Consider the following 10,731-nt stretch of genomic DNA (forward strand, 5'->3'; position numbering starts at 1 on the left):
TTAACTTAAGAATTAAAAAATATAATTTAAGATTTAGTAAACAGCAAATGTGTCAATCTGTGACCTAAACTTGAAATAACATATAGAAACCTTAAAAACATTTTTGGATTAGAAATATGTTATCATGTTTTTTAACTAATAATACTCAGTACAACTAAAAATTTATTTCTATCTAAAATTACATTGGATTATTATACCACTGAGTCAACGTAACGAGTCCACTAATTTAATCTCTCTCACTTTTGTTCTTGTTTTATCACATTTATTTTTACTCTTATAAGTTAAAATTAATATATTTTCAAGACAAGTCATGTAAAAATATATTTTTTTTACATTTTTTTTTATAGTCTAGGAGGCATGAAAACTCATTTCTCTTTCTTTACGTTCATGTTTCTAAACCTCATATTCCATGCCTCCTCAAAATTCTAAAGACTTATTCTCTAAAGAGAGAAGTGTGATTTTGTACTTTAAGGCTTTGTTTAGAAGTTTGAAAAGGGAGAAAGGAGAAGAGTTTGAAGGAAGAAGAAGGTTAATAATTATATAAATAATTTTAAAATTAATATTTTTATTTTTTTAATTTTTAAAAAAATTATCAATTGAAAAATTAACATTTAAAAAAATTAAAATTAAAATTTTATTTGTGAAATAGTATAAAAAGTGGAAGTGAGAAAAACTCCAAAATGGAAAACTTGAAAAACAAGTTTTTCGAGAGTTTAGAAAAACTCACAAAACTTTTTTCTCCTAATTAAACAACTCTCAAGTAAAATTAAACCCCTTCCTTTTTCTCTCTCTACTCTTATACCTAATACTCAAACATAGCCTAAAGGTAAAAGACAAAAAATTGAGTAAATTGTTCTCTTATTATTATCTTTAATGCATATGAAGTATTATTTTCAGAACTTTTCTTCTTCTTTCTTCTCTCTATATACAGACATGTTAAAAAAAACAAAACTGTTAGTATTTAAGGATGATTACATTTTAGATAAATCAGAATGACAGAGTATTCGTGTTGATAAAAGATCCTAAATTCATATGTTTCCATCTAAACTTTTTAGGTGACAACTGAGAAAAGATCTTTTAGAAATACGTGTAATTGAGATTCCTGAATGCCTTAAACGCTGTGAAAATGGTTTAATTGAGTATAGTCGGATAAAATTACTTTTAAATACAATTAAAATTAATTTAAATTGCATATTTTAAATATGTTATTTATTTAAGGAAACAAAACTAATTGTTAACTATAGAATAGAAGAAATGGAACCTGCCTAATATAAACGTGCGGGAAAGAGCCGAATTAAAAGAGATGGGGTCAAAGGCATGTATAAAGCTCCTAAACTCAACAATTGTTTCGGGCTTTGGCAAATCAATTTAAACTGTTAACAAATATTGTAAAGGTCTATACTATTAGATCAAAATATAATATAATAGTATTTGTCTATTAATAGTGTATATTAATATTTCATAATAATAAAATAATTTATAAATGTAATATATTATTCTGTTAATAAATTCAAAATTTCTATATTATAAATTGAGAAGCATTATTGAAATGCTTTTCCTTACAAATGTTTTCTTGGTGGAAATTAAACCTTGACACATCAAAGGATGATTAGGTAAAACGAAACTGAGGTGGGGGCCCCAAGCATTTTAGGTTCATGTTTTGGTGCAAACATTCTCTGGACCAAGACAGGTTCATGGGCAGGCTCGGAAAAATTCTCCTGCAGAAAATAAGAACGTGCACAGATATGGATTCATACAAGAATATTTTACTACACAGCGCTGAATCAGCACGTGATATATACTTACCGAACATAGATTATACGCAGACATGTTTCACGTAATATATAAAACAAGTTAGATGCAGAGCCAGAGTTGATTGAAACATTAGTGTATTGATATAATGTGTATCATGCTTCTGAATTAGATCAGTGCGAGTTTTTAGTACAAATAAAACTTTTGAAAATGTATACAAATTAAGGATTCGATGTTTTCAATGGTAAATCTCATGGTCCAATCAAAGTTATATATGCCGGCTCAAATGCTATATAAGTAAATAGTGAAGTTAACAAGTCTAAGTATTCAACCAGATGAAAATATAAAATAAAGAGATCAAATAAGAAAATTACGAATTTTAAAAATATAAAAACTTTATTTAATCAATCATGCATATAAATTATATTAAATGGTACAATATAATCAAAATGAAAATATAAAAGTTATGTGACATTTTAAAAATTATACAATTATAAAATGGATTATATAATTTTAATTAATCTCTTGGCCATTTATATATATATATTACATGACTCAAATTTATTGTCATTATTTTAATATAAAAATAATATGCCTATAAAACACATTTAATGTCTTCATTCACGTGATGCACGTGGTTTAGTTTATAGAGTTGCATGTGGTCCATGTGTAAAGAGAGTGAAAATGACTTGTTCTTCGTTTTCACTATCTTGTTCTTCATTAGAAAATAAAAAAATAAAAAAATAAAACAAAATCGATGTTATTTAGACAAGTAATTTAGTGCTAAAAATTAATGGACTCAAACCTCTTACTATTATTCCATAATATTTGATTATAAATCCTCATTAGAAAGTTAATTGGTATTTGGTATTGCCAAAACTTGATAAAGAAAAGAGCTTCCCATCACATGAAACAATTCTCCACCGAAAGAAAAGACACAGAATTTACCTTTCTGAAACATATGTAGCAACTTAATAGATAGAAAGCATGGCGTGCAAGCGTATTCTTTCTTGTTCTCCTTTTTTTGTGTCTACGCAAAAGTCTTTAAGGCACATAGGTAAGAAAATTCAACCAAACAATCATAAAATTCAAACTTTCCACAACATCAACGTTACGCTTTTTTTACCCACCAACATATATACATTGAACTTCATTTTGAATTCTATATTTCTACATATATAGTAAATTGTGATGGCTTTTGGCGTGACTTGGCACAATATTCAAATTGCCCTTCAATTTGTTCAGAAACGGAAAGGTAACCAAAGGGGAGGGGTTGCTAAAAATAGGGCTTTATTTTGATGTTACCTCTTAACGTAAATCCTCCACACTTATTCAAATCTCCTTTTCTTTTTTCTTTTTGCTCCTCGTTAAAGAAATAGTTTTGGGTCTCTGTTCTGTTTTTAAAATTTAAGAAGCAAACTGTGAATGAGAATAAAATAAATTGAGCATTCCCTATCGTATTCAAGACACCATCTTCTTTACTTATTGCAAACTGTGAATTAGAAAGAATAGTCACAACCTCCAAATCCTATACTTATGGCACAAGCCCAATTGGGTAGAAGCATTTAATCATTAATTATTACAAAAGTAATATAATGCCAATTTTTCACTTCACTATGACTTGCCATGTATTATTATTATTACAGAAATAATTCATACACTACTATGCATTGAGCAAAAGTCGACATTAACCGACAAAAATCGATGCTAACACAGAATTTACCGACGACGACTTTGCATGAATATGAAAACAATGTTAGATATATGATTTGGATTACTCAACGGACACCAAATAAATGCTTGGTTTCATGTTTACATTAAAAAATTGGTTACAATTTTTAAATTTATATTTTTTTAATGTATGTAATGCTTATATTATTTACAACGTAACTTTATATTTATAATAACAATGTAAAGATTCTCAGTGTTTAGTAATTGAGACAAGTAGTTCATGATGAATTGAGACAACCCAAAATGTATACTTGTGAACAGCAGCACTTAAAACAAAAATATTAACTGTAAGATTTGTTTCTATTAATATGAATTTTATCAAACAAAAATTAAAATTAATATAAAGATTACAAATTTAAATATTAAATGAATATTGATAAATGCAAACTTAACAATTAATGTTTTTTTCCCTCTATTATCGCTGTATGTTTGACTAATTTCAATAGTGAGGAGATCTTCGTAATTATGTGAACTTTTTCTTCTTTGTACTCTTTGGAAGTGTTGTTAGTTTTATCATCCGCATAAGAATTACTGATTTGGTCTGTATGAATTTTTATGGGTAAAATTTAGTACGTAGACAGGGGCGTAAAAAACAGGTGAGACACATTGTTTAGCATTGAATTTTTTTTTTTCTAATAATTTAGCATTGAATTTTTAACATTATCGTCACACTCACTTTATATATAAATTATAATGATATCAATTTAAGTTCAAACTTATATGTGTTATTTTGTTATGTCTACCACCCATACCTAGTTAAGATTGCAACTAGGTTATCCCTTGGTCCTTTCATTGTAATGATGTGTTAAATTTAATAAAAATTACAAAATACACATATACCTCCCCGGATAATAAACTTAGCTTAATTTATAGCCATGTCTGGTTTATACATGCCTTATACATGGAAAATTATTTTAAATATAAAACATTTAAATTTTTTTAATTTAACATTTATTTTTATTCTTAAAATTTCCTTTAAATAAAAGTAAAAAAAAAATTATGTCTTTTAAATTATATGATACAAAACTAGTATTTTAGTTCTCTACTTTTAAGATAAGTTTTGATTCTATTATCAACTTTTAAATGTTAATCTTTTAACATTTTAGTTAATTAAATTTATCAATTACCTAAGAATGATTTTTTTATTTGAGATTCTCCATTTCAATTTTTATATTTTTTAAAAAATAAAAAAAATAAAATCTATAAATAAAAATATAAAAAAATAATAATATAAGTAAGTGAAAGAGTTTATTCTTTCTTTCTCTTATCCGCCTTTTAAACTCTTTCTTTTCTTTTCTTCCAAACTTCTAAATTAAAACTCCAATAAATAAATATATTAAATAATAATCTAGATAAATTATATATGACTTGTGATTAAATTGATTTATACCTTCTCAAAATTCAATAACTAATATTAAATTTCACTCTTTATTTATAGTATCAGTATTATATAATAATATTTATGTTATTTATCAGTTTAAAGAAAAAAAAAACTACATAGTTAAAATGTTTTAATTGTTATGTTGAAATTAATAATCAAACTTCCTTATTAACCTTGTTAATAGATCTCCTTTTAGCTCTTGAAGTATCTAGTATAATATTTTTAAATGAATAAAATAATAACAATTGATATTATCTTAAATAATTCATACGTTTTTTCGACAATTTTTAATTCAATACACTATAATTTAATAAAAAGAAAAAATCTAACTACTACTTTTAAAGTACGGATTAACAAAGAAATGTACAAAATATAGCTGAGTGGTAGAAATTGGTATGAAGAGAGGAGATTAAACGAATGGTACCATAGAAACCATAAAGGAACAGGCATGTGGGTCCCATCCCACACCCCAACATTGCATTGCATGTGACGCTATAAATTCTAATCAAATTCTATTCTCAAATTCCTACCTAAACTTCCAAACCCATTCTCTCATTCCGTTTACTCTTCGCTATTCTCACCCTCGCCACCAGCGAGAACCAAACTTCATGGTCCGCTTCTTCGGCGCCGCCTCCATTCTTATTCTGGCGGCCGTGACGGCGTCCATGGTGGTGCTTCCGCTGATGTTGCCGCCGCTTCCTCCGCCTCCGCTGGTGCTCCTGTTCTTCCCCGTCGGCATAATGGCCGCGCTTATGTTGTTGGCGTTCGCGCCTTCGCAGGCGCCTTTGGCCTCAAACGTTGTCGTTTAGGGGAAGTTTGAATTGTACGGAATGGGATTTGTGTGCACGTGATTGATGCCTAACACGTTTTGCTTCGCATTAGAGTTTCTTGTTCGTTGGATAGATAATAGACTCACATGTTATTATTATTATTAATTTTCTTTTTCTTTGTGAAAACATGTCATTTCGAAATTGTGTATAAAAATTTAAATGATTATTTAATGGAAAGTATAATATGGGTAAATTGTTTATTTAGGATTTTTTTGTTGTTGTTGAAACGATTGATTTTTTTACTTTATAATAATTCTTAAGATTTTATTAAAATGTAAGTATTTATATTCAAACAAACAAATTTAAATATATAATAAAATAATTTTTTTTATTCTCTGCATTAAGTGTGGAGATTAATAAAATAAAAATTTTAAAATTTATTATAAAAAATATTGTATAAAAATACAAAAACTATTGTATTTAATGTATTTTCTTTTTAAGTTTTCAATGACTGTATATTACATTAAATATTGGACTAATTTGTTTAAATTAGATAAGATTTTTATAAATGGTAAAGTTCTCTTTAACAAGTTTTAACATAGTTACTATAAAGTTTAATAAGAAAAAGTTTTGCCGTACTTAATATTTATTTAATTTAATCCAAATAAATTTATTTTGTATAAACTTTTTAGTTCTTTTATATTTTATTTGGATTTGTCTCTTTTAAGTATTTATTAAGCATTTCGTTTAAGTTTAAATAAATTTATTTTAAAAATTTCATTGAACCGATCTAAGGTGTTTTATTTTATTTTTAACGGAAAAAGTGAAAAGGAAAACTATATTTGCAGATAATTGCTTTCGTAATAATTAAATTAATAAGTTATGGTAATAATATGTTTATACATACAAATATTTTTCAATCTGTCTATTTAATTTAATTTTAACAAACATAATAATTAAAGTTATTTAATAAATTCTATTCAAATAAATATACATTTAAAGTAAGGAAATCATTTAATGCTAGTAAAAAAGGTAGCGACGAATTGCAAAAAAAAAAACAAAAAAACAAAAAAACTAAGCATATAATAATGAATTTTATCTAAGGTTCTGTTTAGAAATGAAAACCAATCAATTATCATAGAATTAAAAAATTGACATATATTGAACTTATTTCATTATTTTCGTATCCTAATTTATATGTGTTTTTTTTTTTACACGAGACTCCGTTTTGTTGGTTGAAATAAGTAAAAACAGGTTCAAAGTGTCAACCTTTATTCTAACTTCTAACTTGATATTTAACTAATTAAATTCATTAACATGAATTAACAAAAACAACATAAATCTTTCTTAATATCTCTAAGCAACTAGATCGAGCAACGATTTTTTCTCTTATTCATACTATGTTTAAAGAAAAATTACAAAATGTACAAAAGCATGTCCAAGTTTAGTTTAAATTTTGTTTTTCAGTTGTTTCATTTTGCCAAATACTAAATAATAACCTCAGAGCATTAGTTTACAATTATTTTTTAAAATATTATTAATATATCTTTATTATAATTTTTAACGTACCTTAATTTGATTTTTAATAAAATATATTATTTGAATCAGGGTCTAGCAAGATCTTTTTTTTTTTCAATATTTTACTTTTGAGAAGTAAAATAGAGAAAAAGAAGAAAAAAATAGGGAAAATATCTTATGTTACAATTTAGCAATAATAAACGATTTTCATACTAGAATTTATTTAAACATAATTTTAATTTTTTTCTAAAACATCTTATTAATCCTTCTATCTTACTAGATAAAATAAGTAAAGGCTTTTTATATTTTTAAAATATAAAATGTATCGAAATATTTATTTATTATTTATTTATAAAATATTTAAAAAACTGTAGAAAGATATGACATTTCTCTTTCTAAAATATTCTTTGTATTGAATTATTAAATTGTTAAAAATGGATTAGTCAAATTCATTTAATTACAGAACATAAACTCAAAGGAGTTGGCATGGTAGTTGAGAAGTTGTGCTCCTACTTTAACTACTTGTTAATGAACCTTGCGGTAAAGCTTGGAAAAAGATTTAAGATAGCGCTATAGTATTAAAAATAACACTAATAATGTGTTTAGACAGGAAATTTTAAAATTCTTATTATTTATGTATTTGAATATTAAAAAAATTAATTTTAAAATGCTACAAAAGTTTAACAAGATAATTTTTTATCAAATAAAAAAATTTAAACGATTTATTTGTTGAGAGAAATTAAAATTTTCTTTATTATGCTTAATTTTTTATGTTTACTATTCATAACTCTTCTCATATTTCACTCCCACTCTAACCATTCTTATTATTTTTTAATTATCTAATTAAGAAAAAAAGTGAAGGGGTGTAATAGCTAGCAGCTGTACGTCCATGAATAGCATTTATATTGTTCCTTAGCTAACTCACTGTAGGAATAATTGAAACAAATCTAACTACAAAAATGCATATTCGAAAACAGAATGATAGAATCAATAAATACAAAACCTTATACAAAAATTAATGCGAACACCCAATTACACATCAATTAGGAATTGGTAGAATAGACATTCAACGATCACTTTCAGTTCTATAATTTAAGGAACTAATAAACAATTTATTGCAAAAATGATGTTACTGAAAGCTACTCTATGCATCATAGGATCGAACACATTAATTGAGGTTAATCTCATATAGTAATTTCTCACTGCTGTTTGCCATTGAACTTAGTTGCTGCTTTCATGGGGGAAGTGGAGTTGTATAAGCATTGAATCGTCACCTTTGAATGGTAGAGGCTGCTTGACCCATCCGTACCAATGTATTAAAACTTCATCTTCAATTTATTCATTAATTAATGAATTCAAACACTGATTCTTATCCAAAACTTATATCATCTGATAATGCCATGCGAATCGCTAGAAATTACATAGTGTGTTCATATCTTCAATTTTCCTAGTATGCTAGAAATCACACTGGTCGTTTATGATGCACTTTGAATGGAAAAAAGTATGAATTTAGGTTATAATTTAATAATTTACTTATTGTGTATTTTTTCCTCGTAATTTTTATTTTTTATTAGGTTATAAATTTTAGGTTTAAACTCAATATATTCATTGAGTGTTTATTGAGGCATGAAGATATGTTTTTATAAAATATAATAATAACAAAGTCGTAACTTTTGACCCTTGGATTAAAATTTATGAATGAGTTTCTCATCTTATCCCTCAATTCGTCTCCTTTCTCTTTAAAAGTTCACGCTCTCTTTCAAAGACTATCACTGTTAGTCAATTATTCCAATCCCAAGCCTCACGACTCTAGTAATTTCTCCATCATTATCATTCAAGCCAACAACTATGACCAATCTCTTTCTCCTCTGTATGCAAGGAAAGGAATGGATCTTAGTATACTGCATCTCATCATTGGGAAAGTTTCATGAGAGCATTGATTAAGTAAAGTTTAATTTCAGTTTTGTGATTATTTTATATCTTTGCAGTAGCCCTTTGGTGACTTTGTATACACAATATTATTATAAATAATTTTGCACGGTTAAAATATGAAATATAATGATTATGACTGTGATTATAGTGAAAAAGGTCATAAAAAAAGAGATTAAATAGTGTTTTCATACCTGTTTAAAAATGGTAGAGTATTTTTTTTTTTTTTTTAAGAAAAAGCAATAGTACTCAGACGATTAGTTGAATTAAGAATATTGTACAACTAGTTAAGATTTATCAATATCTAGTTACATAATCTAATCATTCCATAGCACAAACTTTCTAATTAAAATAGTGATTTTATAATATGTTAATAAAAAAATCACAACATAGATCTAAGTAAAAAAAAATACTAATTAATTAAAAGTGAACTTTGAAAAAAAAAGATTTAGGTTATCACATAATATGAGGCTAAGAGATAACTAAATAATTATTCCGTCAAGCATATAAGTACTTACAAAAGAAAATAAAGAGTGTGAGAATTAAATGTTAAAGAAGTTAGGTGTGACATTTTGGATAGCCAATGTCACTTAATTCTTCGCTCCATGTATTTATAGCAAAAACATTTTGGGAGGCAATGGAGTTTTGTATATTCATTCCAAAAATTCAGTGATTGAATTTGACAAATGATTTAGAGACTAAATTTAACAACCTAATTTAATGACCAAATTTAAAGATTAATTTAAAGACAAAATGTGGTCACTAATTTTAGACATAATTACATAATTTAAAATAAAATTAATTACTGATTGATCACTAGTTTATATAATTTAAAATATACAGATCATTTAATATTAATTAAAATATTAATTTACGTGATATACATATTTTTAAATAATTAAAAAATGTACTGTACTGTACAAAACATCAATGCACATGGCATGTTCACCTGATTAATATTCCAAATAAATTCTAATAATATTCTTCAGTATAAGTTCTAATGCAAACTAATATAATATTCATTACAAAAATATTAGATAACACATTAAATACCTTTTTTTTAAGTCTACAAACTTTTTATTTTAATTCTCAACTTCCCCTAATGATATTAATTGAAACTTTCCATTCAATCGGCTTATAGACAACTCTCAGAGGTCTCCAACTGGTTTATTTCGATTATATGATCCTATAGCACAGTTCTAGAGCTTTAAGAGTTTAAAGTAGAAACGATCTAAAAACAAATAAAAAACACAGATAATTTTATTCTTTTTACAAGTTAAAAATATAATTTTCAAAATATGTGAAATGATAAAACGAGAGTACAATTAAAGTTAATAATATGATTTATGTGAAAGTTAGAAAATGTATATCAAACTAATAATCATTTGCGTCAACAATCATGAGGTGGAAGCATCGTAGAACACATTTCTTTTTCTTCAATTTAACATAGAAATCTGCTCATATCATAAATTCTTAGGAAAGGGTGTTGATCCTTAGAGGTTCAATTTTCTTCTTGCTTTTCTTTCTATTAGTCTTTTTTCTTCTAACCATACTAACAAGATGAATTAGTTTTAATAAGAGGAAAGTGATGAGCATGCAATATATTTTTGGAGGAAAAATACAAGAGTAAAAACAATAACCATCGATCTT

The sequence above is a fragment of the Abrus precatorius genome, unplaced genomic scaffold (genome assembly GCF_003935025.1).
Source record: "Abrus precatorius isolate BTA unplaced genomic scaffold, Abrus_2018 Scaffold4, whole genome shotgun sequence".
Classification (NCBI taxonomy): domain Eukaryota; kingdom Viridiplantae; phylum Streptophyta; class Magnoliopsida; order Fabales; family Fabaceae; genus Abrus; species Abrus precatorius.